At 45.5% G+C, this 18,047-nt stretch overlaps 1 protein-coding gene across 1 annotated transcript in view; it reads right to left on the bottom strand.

Annotated features, from left to right (window-relative positions):
* FBLN2 (fibulin 2) overlaps positions 1–18,047 on the bottom strand; it is a 68,581-nt gene that overhangs the window by 46,950 nt on the left and 3,584 nt on the right. The window lies entirely within an intron of this gene.

Below are 18,047 nucleotides of genomic sequence, written 5' to 3'. Positions count from 1 at the left end.
ATCCACAAGGAAAAAAGAAAACCTCAATACAACTGAGTACATAAAAGTTTAAAATACCTATATGGCAAAAGACAGCTCATCTAACTGGCTTGGTTACTTTCTTATCCCATCATTCACTCTTAAATCTCATAGCATTTATCACTATGTGAAATCATCTTGTTTATTTATGAGCTCTCTTTTTCAGTTGTCAGTTTCCTCCTCTGCAATATCTGCTCCAAGGAGTTTTACTTATCTCGGCATGGTGCCTGGTACAGAATGGGTATCTAATGAGTATTTGCTGAATGAATCAATGAGACACTGGGCAACTGCAAACCTGTTTCAGACAGCAGGACTGAGGCCTCACCATCATAGTGTAACACGGCACTGATACACCTGGCCCAGGATTCCTGCCACAGAGTCAGGATTTGAGTCTCTGTGGCCACTGAGAGTGATATCACTATTCCATGCTTAATCCTCTCTAATTACACTCTGGGCTTTACAAATCAGGTAAAGAGTTAAGAGGTCCCAAGTCTCAATTTCCCATTGTCCCTTCCCCTCTCTATTCCTCAGCTTCCCCAAGGCTGGGCTGTTACTATGACCATCTCTTGGTTCACCAGGCTCTTTCCTACCACCTTATTCTGAGTCCTCTTTTTGAAAATGACTATCACCAGCCTGAGAGGTAATTCTGCTTCCCTATGGCTTGATTGGTGTTTTCCTGTCCCCTCCTTAATCAGACATCAGGTTTCAGCCTGTGCTTGGCAAACATCCCACCATTCTCTCCTGGCCTTTCTCACCCTGGCTTCCCTCCTTTTCAGACAAAACAACCATGACCCCTTATGCTGTGATGGCCACCCACTTGGAACAGGAGAGGAATTAGTACCGGGCCAAGAATGGCACTGCCTAGCACCATCCAACATATAGGAGGCAGGTCCAGGCAAAGCTCAACAAGATGTGTATTGCCCATCTCCTTGTCCAGCAGATGCACCCCCTTTCCCAGCGCAATGCCTCAAGGCTCAGCCCACAAGCTCTCTCCTTCAGGTCTCCTTCCCTGACCACCCCTCTAAGGAGGCCCCCCAGCCCTGTTCTCTGTGGTTCTTTTTAAGTTCTTGGGCAGCAACATTTCAAGTTTCAGTTCTCGGCCCTCCTCTCTTCTCCACCCAGTTTCTGAGCTTTAAATGCCTTCTACACCTCACCCCCTCCTGCACATCCAACTCCAGCCTTAGTCTCCTGCATACACACACAGCTGGCTAAGGAACTACCACTGGGTGTCACTCTCGTGTTCCCTGGGCCACAATATGTTCGGCAACTAATTTTTCCCAAACCACTTCTCCCCAGGTCTTCTCTCTGTCAGTGAAGGGCTCCTGCCAATCTCAGAGCCCTCCTGGGCCAATTCGTCATTCCTCACCTCCCTCCTCCAATCCATCACCCACTGGTGAATCCTAGTCCACCCACTTCACTCCTCATACTATGACCATCTCTTGGTTCTCCAGGCTCTTTCCTACCACCTGTGTCCTCCTCCAGTCCATCTTCCAGATATCACCAGAGTTCTCATTCACAAAAAGTCAATTGGACTGTGTCTCTCCTAGGCCTATGAGCCCCAGGAATCCTCACTTTCTTTACAAAGACCTACATGATGTGGCCCTACCAATCTCCCCACCTCATCCCCTTCTCTGATCCCCTCTCTCACTCACTCCCTCCACTCCTTGAACTCTTCAGGCTCATTCCTGTTCAAGGGCGTAGGCACATATTATATGTTCTGCCTGGAATCCTTCACCCCTCCCCTGTGCCCTGCTCAACCTCCACTCTCTATAGGACTGTTCCTTTTCCTTCTTTAGGAATCTCATCTCCTCAGAGAGGATCGCCCTGACTTACATATCTAAATCAATATGCACCCCAGCCCTCCTACTGAAGTTTTCCTCTTAACATCCTGGCGTTCGCCAGCCCGAAGTCATCTCAGGGAGCCCTGTAGTCCACAGACCACCCTATGAGATAAAAGCGCCCCTCCCCAGTGTGACTATCAGGGCCTTCACAACACAGCAGACTTACACCCCAGCTCATACCCCTCTACCCTGGCCATATATACTTTTCCTTGCCACTGTCTTTGCACATGCTGTCCCATGTTGGGACTCCTTTCTTCTACTTGTCCAACTATCAAAAGTCCAACTATCCATTCTTAATGAGCTAAACCACATGTGACTCATTGCCTCTCTGTCCACTGCACCTCCATCCATCACACACCACCATCCCAGGCAGAACAAACAGCTCTTTCCTCTGGCTTCATTCACTTTAGCACTTAGTACATACTTTCACCACGATGTCACTGTCAGGTAACACGCTTGTCTCAACCACCAGACTTAAGGTCTCAGGGGTGTGAGTCATTGCATCGTTTCCAGTCAGACCTGGTACTTGAGGAAATCTGGGACTGGCTGGGGTATAACCAGTCCCTTGGTATATATCATCTCATGTAAAACTGACATCAACAACAGCAGAGGGTAAATAGAGATCTAAGAGTTTTAAGCTATACAGCCCAAGGGCACAGGCTTAGGAAAATAAGGAGGAAGAATACAAATGGTGTCCCACGAAGTCATTCACACCACCTCTATGTAGCAGTGTCTACCCTGGGCCATAGAGGTGAGTACAGGCAGGGCTGCACCTTGTAAGCATAGGCCTCACCCCTCACCCATTGGGGAATGTGGGCAAGTCTCCCATCCTATGAGTTTCCATTTCCCTGCCTATAAAATGGGGAAATGACCTCTCTGACCACAGTTTACAAAGTGGAGAGATGAGAAGATTCAGTGTCTGGCAAACAAGTGGTCAGTAAACAGTGCCTCCCTGCCCGCTAGCACACATAAGGGGTTTGGCAATATACCTAAATATTCTACAATTAGTTAATTAAAAAACAAAGGAAAAGACCAATAAATGCACAGATAGAACAATCCTACTGCATCTTTTCTGTTTTCCTCCTCTGGGTTTTCAAGGACTCGCTCATTTCTGTCCACTTTGCCACTTTGTGTGAGCTCAGGCCAAAGGGACCATGTTCTTTACCTGTCAGTTATTCATAACAGTGTGCACACAGAGGTGAAGGCCATCTCCTGCTGTAATGGCTGCAGCCCTGGCCCAGCAGGCTCTCTCTGGCTTCCTGGGTTCACAACACTCTGATACACCTCACAGAAATCAGGGCTCCACAGCCCTGCCAGCATAGAGAGCAATCAACATCAGGTAAAGTAGAAGATACGCAAAGCCCATACTGCAGCAACTGCATTCTTAGGTACATGTCCAAGAGGAACGGGTGCCCATGGTCTCCACGTGAGATCCACATACAGTAGCTCCAAGCTGGAAATAACCTAGTGCCCATCAACAGAAGAAAGGCTGACTAAGCTATGGCACGATCACATGATGTGAATGAATACACTCCAACCACACATCTCAACACAGGTAATCATACAGATTTGACCATGGGGGAAAGAAAGAAGTCACAGAAGAATACTGCATACTGCCTTTTACATGAAGTTTGAAAACAGGAAAAAGTAAACGACTGTTTAGGTGGTAAAAATCTAAAGAAAAGGAAAGAACTCATGCTTGCAGGAGTCAGGATGGAGGTAACTGTGGAGTGGGGAGGGTTCAGGGCAGGCCAGACAGATATGGCTTCTGTTCCTACTGGCTGGTACCTTCCTGGGTGCCCACTTTAAACGCTTCATTAACTATCCACGTTAAGTCCCACAGCTCTCTATTCACAAATACTTCACAACTAAAACATTATTTGAAAAGGTAGTATGATTAGAAATTTCTAAGACTAAAGACTAAAAGAATCTTTAAAAATACAACCCAAAAAGTGACGCAAGCCAGATACAAAAGGACAAATATGATCCCATTTCCATCAGGTACCAAGAATAGGCAAATTCATAGAGAAAGAAAGTAGAATAGTGGTTCCCAGGGGCTGGGGGTAGGGGCATGGGGAGCTAGTGTTTAATGGGCACAGAGTTTCAGTTTGGGAAGATGAAATTTTTCTGTGGATGGATGGTGGTAATGGATCAATAATAATAAGAGTATACTTAATGCCACTGAACTAGACAATTAAAATAATTAAACTTTACCTCAATAAAGAGAAAGCAATGCATTGCAGTATAAAAAAAATGTGACCCAGCATTTCCCCTCTAGAAATCTAATCTGCTGACAGCCTGTCTCATGGACACAAATATGTATGTCATAGGTGCTTGCCACAGCCAATTTTGTTAGAGCAAAGGTCCAGAAACGACCAAAATCCTGTCAATAGGACAATGATTGAATAACTAATTTTATATCCATCCAATCTGATGCCGGTGTTAAAGAGTTAGATTGTTATACACTTATGTAAGACAATTTCTGAATGTACTATAAGAATTAAGAAGAAAGGGCTCAATGCTGAAACCATGTGTAATAAGCCACCAATTATTTTTTTAAAGGGATGTGTGGACATACATGGAGTATTTCTAGATGGAGTCCCAAGGACTGACAGTGGTTACCTCAGGGAGGGACCTGGCCCTAGGGAGAGAGGAAACAAAATGACATTTCACTGTTTCCCCATTTATGTTTCTGTGCATTGCTGATCACATGTAGGTATTGTCCATTCAAGAAGAGCTCTGTTATAAGAAGAGCTGTTATAAATAGATTCTGAGACTCAGGAAATGCTAATTCCCTTTGATCACGAGACAATGGGTGTCCTGAATAATCCAGCCCAGAGGTTGTGACCCCTCTAGACAGTCCCCTTTTTCTAACATTAAAGCCCTAAAGAACTGTGGGATAAAAAAGTACAAATAGCCAGTTATAAAAAGTCACAAGGACATAAAGTACAGTTTAGGGACTATAGTCAATAATATTCTAATAATTATATATAGTATCAGGTGGGTACTAGACTTATCAGGGTGATCACTTCATAAGTTATAGAAATGTCTAATCACTATGGTATACACCTGAAACTAACATAATATTGGAAAATAAATAATTGGAAAATAATTTTTTTAAAAAAAGAACTATGGATTTGGAAATGCTGCAGCAAAATGTCTAACCCTGGCAGGAGGGTGATGAGTGGGCCATCTTGGCCAGATGCCCATTTGGACAGGATGTTTGCGGGCCTAAGCAAATAGCCCAGAGAATGCTATAGCTCCCAGCAGCCTGCTATTCTTGGGGGGCGGCGGGGTGGGAGGGGGAGGCACCTGAAAGGTTCCTGAGCTCTGTCCTCCTGCCCCAGGATCACAGACATGAATGGCTGGTTGAGAAACAACAGGAGCTGCCGGGCTGAGCCCATCCGCCAGGGCCCACCCAATTCAGCCTCTTAGAGATATCATCCTCAACTCCGCAGGGTTAGGTGACCCCAGCCTCCATTGTCCTTTCCAGCACCTCCCAATCACCTTGGTTCCTCATGTGTGGATGTTTACTGCCTACCGCTGCCCCAGTCAGCAGCTGGCCCACTTGCTCACAACTCCAACCTGGTCAAGAAGGCACTCAGCCACTCTTGCTGACCAGCTAGATCTCCGCCCTGGCTAGGCTACCCATCAGGCTCCAGTTTGTACCCACTGCATCTTCCCTCCAGCTCTAGGAGGATCCTATTCCCACCCACATTTTACAGATGAGCAGACAGCAATCCAGAGGATGTACAACTTGCCCGAGACCACATGCACCAGCCAGAAGCAGCACGGGATCTACTGCAGGCTGTGTGCTCCACAATGCCTGTTCCTGAGCAGAGGCTTCCAAGGAAACAAGGAAAGGGGTGGAGAAGAAAGGGAGAAAGGGGTAGTTTAAGTCCCTCACTCTATATTAGCTGTCCCAAGAGAAGTAGGGTCCACCACTCCTCAGGCTTCTTCCCCAAGCCCACTCCCCCAGAGGACTCAACACTGCCCCTCCACCCTGTACAGGGCAGGGAGTTGGGGATTCCGGGCTCCCCGATCACTCTGCCTCCCCTACCCCGTACTACCTAGAAGCAAGCCTGACCTTCAGCTCTACTAGCCCAAGGTGCTGGCCCCCAGGTGAGAGGTGTTTTCTGCATGGGAGAGCCTGCAGAGCTCCTTACTGCAGTTCCCACGGGGAATTTCAAGGGTAGCACCTCACAATTCTCCCAACAACCCTGAAAATTAGAGATATTATCTTCCTCTTAAAGGTGAGGGAAGGGACAGAACCAAATCAGAACTAGGCTCTGCTTGTCCCCAAAGCCCAAGCTATTATCTTTCTGAAACTGACTTGAAAATATTTTCATGTGCTTTTGTCATGTGGGCATTGGGTTCACTTTAGCCCACACCTGGCTAGTTAACATGTGAAAGACTTCAATGATGATTCAACACTCCAGAGGCAGATGGTAAATTCAGTGTGAATTTTGCCATCCTATCCATGAGGACTGCAAAAATAGCCACAATTCTGTGTAGAGAGGTGGCATCTATTTCCCTACCCACTGAATCTGAGCTGCTTCGTAACTGTGTTGCTTTAGATAACAGGACACAGCAAAAGTGAAACCTGAAGAGGCTTTGCAGCTTCTGCTCTCTCACTCCTGGGACCCTGCCAAGCCATGAACCAACCCGGGCTAACCATCTGGAGGATGACACCACATGGAGCAGAGACAAGCCATCTTGGCTGAAGCCATCCCCAGTTAAGCCACCTACACAAGTTGACCATCTACACAAGTGAGCCCAGCTGCCATCAGCCAGGACTAGCTCAGGTCAGCAGAGCCCAGACCAATTGCTAACCCACATGGTTATAAAACTAACACCGGCCACAAGTAATTAGCTGGGAATAGATGTAATTAAAGATGTGTAAGACATCTATACTCTAAATTATAAAACACTACTAAAAGAAACCAAAGAAGACCTGAATAAATGGAGAGATCTGCTATGTTCGTGGACTGGAAACTTAATATTGTTAAGATAGCAATTCTCTCAAAATTGAAATACAGAGTCAACATGATACCAATTTTAAAATCCTAGCAGGCTTCTTAAATGTAGAAATTGGAAATACAAAGGACCTAAATAGCCAAAATGATCTTTAAAGAAAACTAAACTGGAAAACTCCCACTACTAGATACCAAAATAACTATAGAGTTAGTTACAGTAAATCAAGACAATGTGCAAAGATAGTCAGCTTGACAATGGAACAAAAAAGAGAGGCCAGAAACAGACCTCCTCACATATAGTCACTTGATTTCTGACAAAGGCACAGTACAGTGGGGGAAAGACGTCCATTTCTAGCTGGTGCTGGGTCAACTGACCATTTGAAAAAGAATGAATTCTGACTCCTACTCATACCACCCAAAGAAACAAATCTAAATGTGATTTAATATGAAAAGTGAAACAAGTTAAAATGTCTAGAACATAGGAAAATACCTTCATGACTCTGTATAGACAAAGATTTCTTTAAAAAAACCACACACACACAAAATGTACTAACATTGTAGTACATTTAAAATTAGAAATCTTTGTTCCTCAGAAAACAGTATTTGTTTTCTCGTCAGAAAAAATCATTGAGAGAAGAAAAAAGTCACAGAATGAGATAAGCTACTTGTGATCCAAAAAAGACACATAATCAGTAATACATAAAATACTCCTACAAATCAACAAGACAACTCCAATTAAAAATGAGTAAGTAACAACAAAATGGCCAACAGTAATATGAAAATGTGCTCAGCATCATATAAGTTGTGAGGGAATGAAAATTAAAATCATAATGAGATTCCACTATGTATCTACCCAAATGGCTAAAATGAAAAAAAAAAAAAAAAAAAGGACAGCATCCAATGTTGGCAAAGATATAGAGCAAATGGAACACTCACTCATTGCTGGTGGAAATTAAACTGGTAATATACTTTGGAAAACTGTTTGGCAGTATCTGCTACAGCTAACCAAATCTTCTGATGCAGCAATTACACTCCTAGGTTTATATCCAACAAAAATGAATGTCTAAACCTACCAAAAAACTCACACTTCTGAATGTTAACAGCAACTCTATTCATCATGGCCAAAAACTGAGAACAGCCCAAACATCCATTCACACTAGAACAGATAAACTACGTTTTATCCCTACAATGGAATAGTAAAGAGCAATTTTTTTAAATGAACTACTGCTACATGCAACATGAATGAATCTCAATCAATTATCCTGAACCAAAGAAGATAAACACAAGCAAAATCATACTGCATGGTTCCCGTTATACAAAATAAATTAATGAATAGGTAAGAAAAATTGATGGTGATAAAAGTCAGTGTTGTAGTTTCCATGAAGTAGAGAGGATAAATTGAGAAAGGGTACCAGGAAAATTCTGGAGTGCTTGAAATGTTTTATCTCTTGATTGGAATGGAGATGCCTGGGTTACACATTTGTGAAAATCCACCAAGCTGTTCTATGAAGACTCCTGTGCTTTACTGTCTATATATTACACTTTATAGAAAATATAACAACATAAAAATATAAAAATAAAAACATTTAAAGGAAGTACTGTTATATTAATCTAGATTAAATGATACTCAAGAGTATCTATAGTATACTTCAATACAAAGTTTTAGAAATAAGGAAACTCAGGAGATGTAACAACAAAATATAAACCAAATAATGGTTAATCACCATGGATTAGATCTATGAACACTTTGGGGACAAGTATAGAATTACGAATATGGTCTTAGTATTAGATGGCATCAGGGAATCGGTAATTGTGTTAAGTGTAGGATCATATTATGTGGTAATACAGGAGAATGCCTTTATTTTTTAGAGTTGCAATATACAGTGTCAAGGGTGAAATGTTTCCATCACACATGCATACACACGTGCAGTGTACACATATCGTATTTCAAATGAGAAAGAGTGAGCATTGGACAATTATGAGACTGAGCCTTCTCCCCTAGAGGTGGTCTCACTAAAGGTCTGTCCCAGCTGCCTTGTGTGGGCTGGGGTTCCAAGTAGAACCCCAGGATGTTGGTGTATTGTGGCTGGTGGAGCCACAGTTATGAGGGGGTACTTTGGTGGGCTCTCATATGTTGGGGTCCTGAGGCCCCACAGCACTTGGATTCAGGCTGGTCCTTGGGAAGCTTTGGGAGGTAGTAGCTCAGTGGTCAGATGACCTGTGGACAGACCCTACCCTCCACAACCTCCTAGGGTGCAGGTGGTGCATGCATGCCTGTCACTGGTGTTTTAATGGCTATTTCTGTTCAGACTTTTAAAGTCAATGAGAAACTAACTCCATGCAAAAAGAGAAAAGTAGCTTGCACAAAAACAGGCTTCCCTGATCAGAAACAGTGCAAAAACTGTTCAAAAGAAGTATATGGAACTGCTTTTGTTTTTAGAGGATGCCACCCTCAAGTCACCAGATATACAGAAGCTGGAGGCAAAAGCTGAGTGAGACCGACCCCGTTCGTTTGTGAGGAGGAAAGAGCTTTCCCAGAACAAAGACAGAATTTGGACACAGGAGTGATCTCATACATAAGAATGAACCAATCACTGGAAGATGGCTCCAGAATCAGAACACTGCAAGCGTCTTTCTAAAACACAGCATGTGACCAAACGTAGATGGTCTCTCACCAGCTGGTGGCCTTCGTCTAAAAGGAGAGCTGTTCCTCCTCCATGCAGGCTCACTCCAGACTACTAGGATGTTCATCACCTGAGGCTCACAGTGGCCCCAGGTCGAAGGCTGAGCATCCCTCTCCCTCCCATGTTCCCAGAGGCTTCTGGGAACCCGCTCCCCACCCCCCACCCCCGGCAGCTCCCTCTCAGTACAGCCTTCCAGTGTAACTCAAACTTCAAACAAACCAAATGTGTGGACTTCTAGAACTTTACCAAGACACATGAAATGTGTTCTGCTCCTCCTCAGAAAGAACTGTAAACTATTTCTCTTTCATTATTAGTTTAAGAACCTGCTGCTGCCTAAGAGACTATACTTACACTCAAACCAGAGGTTGATGAAATTCCAATTCTTGGAATAACATTTTGTTTTACAGATGAATCTAATAAATGACTTACTTGTATCAGATTGTTCTTTCCAAATAATTCGATTTAATTACCAATCCATCATGCATACAGTTAGTTTAATAACAGAAGACAACTAACTGTATGGCAATTTTGGTTTTCCTGAGCCAGTATTTACTATAATAAAAATGTGAACATACTTTTTACCTTAATAGTGATTGGTTAAAAAAAAAAAAAAAAAAGACAAATATTAAAATATCTTATGAAAAACTAAATGGGCTTTTTTCTCCTCTTAGAGGCAAACAAGGAAGCAGGGCACCAGTATGGTTTCCTGCAAATCCCAGCTAGCCATGCTAGCCCTAGTGATGTAGACAAGAAATCCTGCCTGGAGAAGAGGCACCAAGCACCCTAGGAGCAGTCGCCAGATGAAGCTCTGCTGGAGCATATGAGGGCAGAGGAGCTGAACTTGTGAGGGGTCTGGGGGTAACAAGTCGGTGACCTCAGGCTCTCAATATTCTCAAATGGGAATGCCACAGGGCCAGGCTGGGGGCCTTCCAGAACCAATTCCCAGCGACTCTGCCCAGAAATTTTCCATTCTTCTTCATCTACATACTTGGCCCCCCACCACCTAGCCCGTGACCAGACCTTTTCCCCACTCCACCACCCCACCACCCCCAAAAACCTTTATGCTTAGTCTGTTCCTCCTGCAGCTTGCAGAGTGACTGGTGACTGAATATTCAAAGTGAAGCAATGAGCACCATGAAAGAGGCCCAGGAGAGGCAAGTTAACAATCCCTAATGAAGGCCATAAGCTGGGCATATGTGGGAACAAAGCTAAGACATCAAAAAACCTTGCCTAGAACCCTGCTCTGTCTCTTATTGGCTGAGCAACCTCAGGCAATACCCTTGGTCTCTCTGTTCCTGCATCCAGGCTTCAGGGACCAAGAAGTGATGGATAAGGAATCATGAAACCTGGCTCGGGCACTCACCCACCACCCACCCGCTGTCCATCTGCCAAGTGGGGCCCAATTGGTCTCTGACTGGGTTTCCACCTCCAGCCCAGACCCATGCCCTGTGCTCCAGACTGCATTCCCACTGTTGAAACCGTACCTTCAATTGACAATCAATCAGCAGCTGGCTCCAGCACCTCTAGAATGAGACCATGAGTAGCCTTCGCAGACTGATCTGGGAATGCCACAGGACTGACTTGATTCTCAGGAATCACACGCCACACTCATGCCTAGATGAGAGCCCTCAGTAAGCCCATCTTACAGATGAGAAAACTGAGGCCGAGGGCAGTGAAGCAATTTGCCTAAGGTCAGACAACTAGTGAGGGACAGAGCCAGCCTCAAACCTGGAGAGCCTTGCACCAGGCCTACCCAAGGAGGCAAGAAGGAAATCCAGAGATGCCTTAAGCATCGATGGACCTGAGTTCAGAGCTGGGCCATGGACCAAGCACGTATTTTCTTCCTGGTAGGAAAGAACTCATTGTCATTTGAAGGCTAAGTGAGATGAAGTACATGGAGCACCCGACCCAGGGTCTAGGGTAGATTCACTGCACTGACTGTCCCAACTCTCCTCCCTTCCTTTATCCACACCATTTGGAACATAACGTCACAGCAATTCTCGTCAGCAGGAGCCCTTGAACCTGGATGACTTCCTGACTGGCTGGCAACAGAATATGGCAAAACCAATAGTTCTGCTAGTTCCAAGCCTAGGCCCACTTATCCTTTTGCACTTCTAATGTTTCACTCGGGGCCCCGTTTCTGAAACAAGAACAAGCCAGGATTAACCCACTGGAGGATGAGAGAGCATATGGAGCAGAGACAAATGGCATCCCAGACAGCCAGCCTCAGCTGAGCTGCTGGCTGACCAAGGACACTCACAAGTGTGAGCCCAGCTTACAGCAGCTATGTCTGGCCTGGCATAGCAAAGTCTGGCCTGTGGACTTGGTAACAATAAAAAATGTTTACTGTGCTTGCTACTGAGGTTCTGTGGTTGTCTGCCACTTGCATTATTGTGGCAATAGATCATTTGTATCATGACACATATAGTATATGTGTCCCCAGCAGGAAGGACTGGCACCAACTAGTTCAGTAAGAGTGGTAGAAAGACCACCCCACACCTTCATGCAGTGTTGACAGACTTGCCTAGGAACCCTTGATGAAGGCAGGGGGAGAACAAAGCACATGTGCAAACTAAAACCACTGAAAGACATCAATTTCCACCTCCCAGACTAGCCAAGTTAGCAACATTTTATAGCACCCTGCTCAATTCTCTCCTTAGTGCATTTCACGATCTAACATAGATTTTATGTATTCGTGTGATTGACTGTGTGTCCTCCACACAGAGAGCGAAGGCTCCATGAGAGGTGGGAAGTTCATCTGTTTTGATCACTACCATATCCTCAAGCACCTAGAACAGTATGGTAGACACTCAATAAATATTTATTGAATAAATAAACTGGGGAAACATGCATTCTCATATATTGCAGGTATGAGTGAAAATGGATACTCCAACAACGGAGGACAAATTGACAACATCTATCAGTATTATAAGTATGTATTCAGTGTCTTCTAAAGCTGAGCACACACTAGCCAGCACCTCCCAAAAGAAATACATGCAGCTGATCATCAAAAGATTGGTCTTAGCAGGTACATGGCAACAGTCTTCCTAACAGCCCCAAATTGAAATCAACCTCAAGACCCCTCAAAAGGAGAACGAACAGCCCAATTGGGCCCGTCCAGACAATGAAGGACCTCTCAGCAATAAAAAAAGGGCCAACTACAATACTCACAATTCAGGGAGCCTCAGAAATGCTGTGCCGAGTGAAAGAAGCCAGACATAAAAGAGAACCGCCTGTATGGCTCCATTTATAAAAGACTGAGAACGGAACTGTTAGAAGTCAGGACAGTGGTTCCATGCGATGGGCACTGAGAGGTGACCTGGGTTGTTGTCTCATGATGTTTCATGAACGTGAGTGATGGTTACACAGGTATGTTCATTTGTGAAAACGTATAACTGAGCGTTATGCTTCTGCTAGGTTGTATTTGTTATACTTCAATAAATGGTTTACAAAATAAAAATAAAGAAATGCATATGCACATTGACACACACACACACACACACACACCGATTCCACACCACAGCACTGCTTTTTAATGACAAAAGACTGGAAACAACCTGAATGTCCATCGGCAGGGACCAAGAAACAAAAGAAGGTGCATGCACACAGTGGAGCCCTAGCTGGTAAGGGAACACTCCACATACTGACAAGGAAAAGCTCCAAGATATGTTGTTAACCAAAAAAAAGGACAGGACAGAACAGTGTGCATAATATGCTAGTATTAGTAAAAAATATGTGCACACCCCTACATTCTTGTAGTTGTACTGACCAGTGGTTCTCAAATGTGGTCCTGGGCCCTGGGGAGACCTTTTCAAGGAAGCATTAGGTCAACATGATTTTCATAACAACACTATTAGTTGCTTTCTTCATGCTCTTTCTCCCATGAGTACAGATTTTTCCAGACTACATGACATTGTGATAATGACATCAGTTTGATGTTTAATGGAATGTATGCTAGTGTATTCTGTGTTTTCTAGAATTTTCTAAAGTAAGCTCATGAAAAGATGATCAACATCACTGGTCATCAGGGAAATGCAAATCAAAACCACTAGGATGGCTATTCTCAAAAAGACAGACAATAACAAGTATTGACAAGGATATGGAGAAACTGGAACCCTCATGCCTTATTAGTAGAAAAGCAAACTGGTGCATCCACTGCAGAAAACAGTTTGGCAGTTCATCTGACAGTTAAACGTGGAGTTAACATGACCCAACAATTTTACTAAGTATATTTCCAAGAGAAATGAAAACATACATCCACACAAAAATATGTACGTGAGTATTAATAGCAGCAGTATTCGCAATAGCTAAGAGGTGGAATCACAGCATCCATCAGTAGATCAGAAGATAAACGGAATGTGGCCTATCCATACAATGGGATGTTATTCAGCCATAAAAGGGAATGAATTATTGACACATGCTACTACATGAATGGATCCTGAAAGCATTATGCTAAGTGACAGAAGACAGTCAGTCCCAAAAGACCACTGTATGATTCCCTGTCCAGGAATGACCAGAATCTGCAAATTCATAGAATCATACTGTATGATTCCCTGTCCAGGAATGACCAGAATCTGCAAATCCACAGAATCATACTGTATGATTCTCTGTCCAGGAATGACCAGAATCTGCAAATCCATAGAGACAGACAGTAGGTTGATGGTTGCTGGGAGAAGAAGGAATGGGAAATGGTTGCAATTGGGTGTGGGGTCTCTTTTGGGGGTGATGAAAATGTTCTAAAATTAGATTCTGGTGATATTTGCACAACTGTGCTGAAAACTACTGAATTGTACACTTAAATAGGGAGACTTTATGGTATATGAATAATATCTCAATAAAGTTGTTTTGAAAGAAATAAGAAAAACATTTTTTTAAAGTTAAACCCACCAAAGACCTAGCCTTGGCCCCAGACCCTCACTGTGGGGTGAAGATGTGAAGTGCACCAATTTCCTCCAAGTATCTGGCACAAGTCACATGCTCTGGAAGGCAAGCACAGGGAGGGCTTGGCTATAGGTCACACAGACCCACTGCTACTTCCAGGTCCCCCACGGGGCCATGAGCCCACCCCCTCTACTGAGAGACTAGGGCCCTCTGCCAAGCTCTACTATGACCTCCAGAAGAGCTCCTTCCTCTCTCATGATGCCAGTTTTTCTTCTATAAAATAAAATAACCACACAGATCTCTCAAAGTTGCTGACAGGTGCCCCCAGCACAGCACCCAACCCGAGAGCCAACCAGGGCTGGGCCAGTGATAAAATTGAGAAAAGCTGGCTTAACAAAGAGCAGAGCACTTGTCCAATCTGAACAGCAGCTTCTTCTCAGCTCTCCGATGGCCAGCCTATGCTCACAATTGCCACTTTTCAACAAAAGTCACAAAACCGAAATTTATGTGAAGTTTTCCAATTTCTAAATGCTGCAAAACAATTCTAGTGCTTACAAATATGCTCTGAAGAAAGAAGCTAACGAGTGGACATGAGAGGTGCATGCACCATTTTAGCAAGATAGCAGGCAGCATTTTAGCAAGACAGCAGGCAGAAGTGGAGCCAACGCTGGTCTTCACCTCCCCCCACACAGCCCCCACTCCAGAAGTGCTGGCTCTCAACTCACTACAGACTCCTGTACTAAGCATACCATTTCACCAATGAAGAAACAAGGGCTCAGAAGGGTGATGTTCCAGGATCCAGGTCACACAACGACTAGGGACTTACCAATGACCTGCAGGGGCTGGTGGGAAGCCCAGGCCTCTTGTCCGCCCATTCTGGTCCTAGTTGCTCCTAGCAGGCCCTATGCAGCCCTAGCAGAGTCAGACTTCCCATTTCAAAACCCCATAGGCTGGGAGTGAGGAGAGGAAGGGCTAGCTGGGCCCACCTCACAGTGCTCTGCTGCTGAGCAGAGCTAAGAACCCCACAGTCCCGTTCTCAGTCTTTTGATGATCAGCCACATGTATTTCTTTTGGGAAGTGCTGGTTAGTGTGCGCTCAGCAGGCTCTGCTGACCCCCTTCCCAGCCTGCCCCAGGAGCCTTAAGCTCTTGTAGGAGGAGATTCTGTTGTATAGGACACAGAGGCTTGGGTGTCCAGAATCCCAGTCTGGCTCTTGCAGGTCCCAGGCCATGCTCATGAGTTCTTCAGACTCCACACAAGTTTAAATCTTCCACAGGCCAAGACTGGAGAGGAGAGGGCAGGGTCTATAGGGATCCTCTGGAGAACAGTGTCTAGGTGGGTCCCTCACTCCTGTTCCCTGGAACCACAGCCTGGTGTTCTGGGGGGGCCTTGGAGATCAGAGATATTAGGAAGGCCCAGTGCTGGCTCCTGGGGCTACAGGTGAGGCAGGGAAAGCCCTGTTCCTGCACTCTCCTCCCCACACCCAGAGAGAGTACTGCACAGCACAAATAAGATCATACCACTTCCTGACTTACCTAGAGGCTTCCCACAAAAACCCAAACCTTCATACCAATTATAAGCACCTTGCCCTGAGCCTGGCCCTTAACCCTCCCAGCTGTTTCCCACACCAGCCACACAACCTCCTTTCAATCCAATTCCCTCAGGCCATGGGCCCTTTGCACACACCATGTCCTTTGTCCGGAGCACTGTCTTCTCTCTGCTCCCCTCCTACTACCAGGTCAACAAACCCTCATGCTCAAACATCACTTCTCCTAGGAAGCCTTCCCTGATCCCCAGTAGTCAGACTCCCTCCCCCAATCGACAACACCTGCCCCTCCACACACACACACAAACTCACAGAGCACAGGAACTCCACACCTCAAGACTACTGCATTCTTTATCTCTCCCACTAAACCATAAGCTTCCAGAGGACAGAGAACGTGCTGGATTTTGTTCAACATTATATATTCATCATCTATCACAGCCCGTGCACACATTGGCAGTCAGAAATGACGACTGTAAGAGATGAAAACATGAACACATGTGAGGGAAACCACTTTCTGCACGTGTCTATAGGCAAGTGACCTGATTCTCCTGCTGCAAACTAAGGGGCTGATGCGAGGATTTAAGAGGTTAATAATCACACAGGGTTTACAATGGTGCCTGGCACAAGTCATAAGCACTATATGGTGTCTGCAATTAATAGATATTTGATTTTAAATAGCTTCGCTGTTATCCGAATGTCAAAGCACTCAGAGATCCCTGTCCTGCAGAATCTGGTTAAGTGAGGCCCCAAGGAAGGGTCTCCCTTTCCTGTCACATTCCTGGGGCCTGTAGAGGTTGTTGTGCTGGAGGCTTTTCCAGGAAGGGGACTGCCTCCAGCTCCTCCAAGAACCTCTGACTTCCTGTCCCAGGGTTCTCTCTCTGGGGCCCCAGAAGGCAGTGATGGCGGGGGGAGGGGGGGTGAGGGGACGGGTACTCCCCAAACCCCTCCAAGGTGCCAGCCCAGCAGTAGAAGCCACCCTCACAAAGCCCCCGGATTGACAACATATGTCAGACCCCTCTCCCTGGCCAGCGGAGCCAGGCATGTGGCTTGCATTAGGCCACATCTGGACATGCTCAGACACAGCCTGGATCCCTGGCACATTTGGGCTCAAAGACAGGACCCCCACCCCAGCCAGGCCTGAGGCAATGGCTGGAAACCTTCTTCTCCAGGCTGTAGGGCTGCCATGGCAACATGGCTGGAGGTCATTTCCAGCTCCATTAAACACCTCTCAGCAGACCCCACAGGAGAGCTGAGCAAAGCTATCTCCCCAGCTTCTCCCCGCTCAGGTCCCCTCCACTACTGGGGACCCCCCAGGCCATCCCCATGACAATAGCCAGAGGCCTCTAAGGCCCCCGCTTTCCCCAGAAAGAAAGTGGGCACCAGATCCCCTCCATCAGGTCTCCCACTGCCCCAACCTCCCTTCCCACAGTGTGCATTCATGGTCCCACAGTTGTGACCATGAATAAATCTATGTGAACTTATCCATGTAATACCCTCCTCCCCCATGAGACCCCAAAAAGGGGAGAGGCTGTTCCTGCCTTTTTCACTGGCACAACCCCTAGCATGGATTTGTTGTAGAAGTGAGTGAACTGAAGAATGGAGGGTGAATAATAATGGCTAATATTTTAATTACTCACCAAATACTAAGTTTCCTGCCAAGCACTAGACATGAATTAGCTAAATAATATTCAAAACAACCCCATGAAGTTGGGACTTCTCTGCTGCTTAAAGATAGAGAAACGGAGGCGCAAACCAGTAATCCATTCGCCTTAGTCACACAAGTGGCAGGTGAACACTGGGTGAGTAAGAGGACAAAAAATGTATGTAGATGGTGGATGGCAGGCCAGCCCCTGTTCATCTGCCCAGGGTCAAACTCCTGGGTCCCATTTAAAGCCACCTACCACCCTACCCCCATCCCCACCCCAACTTCCTGTACCTCCCTTTACCCTCATACTAAAAGCTGCAGCAGCCCATCCATGCCCTGATCAATCTTATCTCTGGGCCTTGCATGTGTGAGGCCTTCTGCCAGGACAGTCTTCGGACAGATATCGGGCACTCAATCAGGGGCCCTTACCCCTAAGCAACCCTCATCAACGCCACAC

Source organism: Pteropus alecto, unplaced genomic scaffold (genome assembly GCF_000325575.1).
Source record: "Pteropus alecto unplaced genomic scaffold, ASM32557v1 scaffold75, whole genome shotgun sequence".
NCBI classification, from domain to species: Eukaryota; Metazoa; Chordata; class Mammalia; order Chiroptera; family Pteropodidae; genus Pteropus; species Pteropus alecto.
The sequence above is the reverse complement of the archived record's forward strand: the minus strand, read 5'-3'. Positions and strand labels throughout refer to the sequence as shown.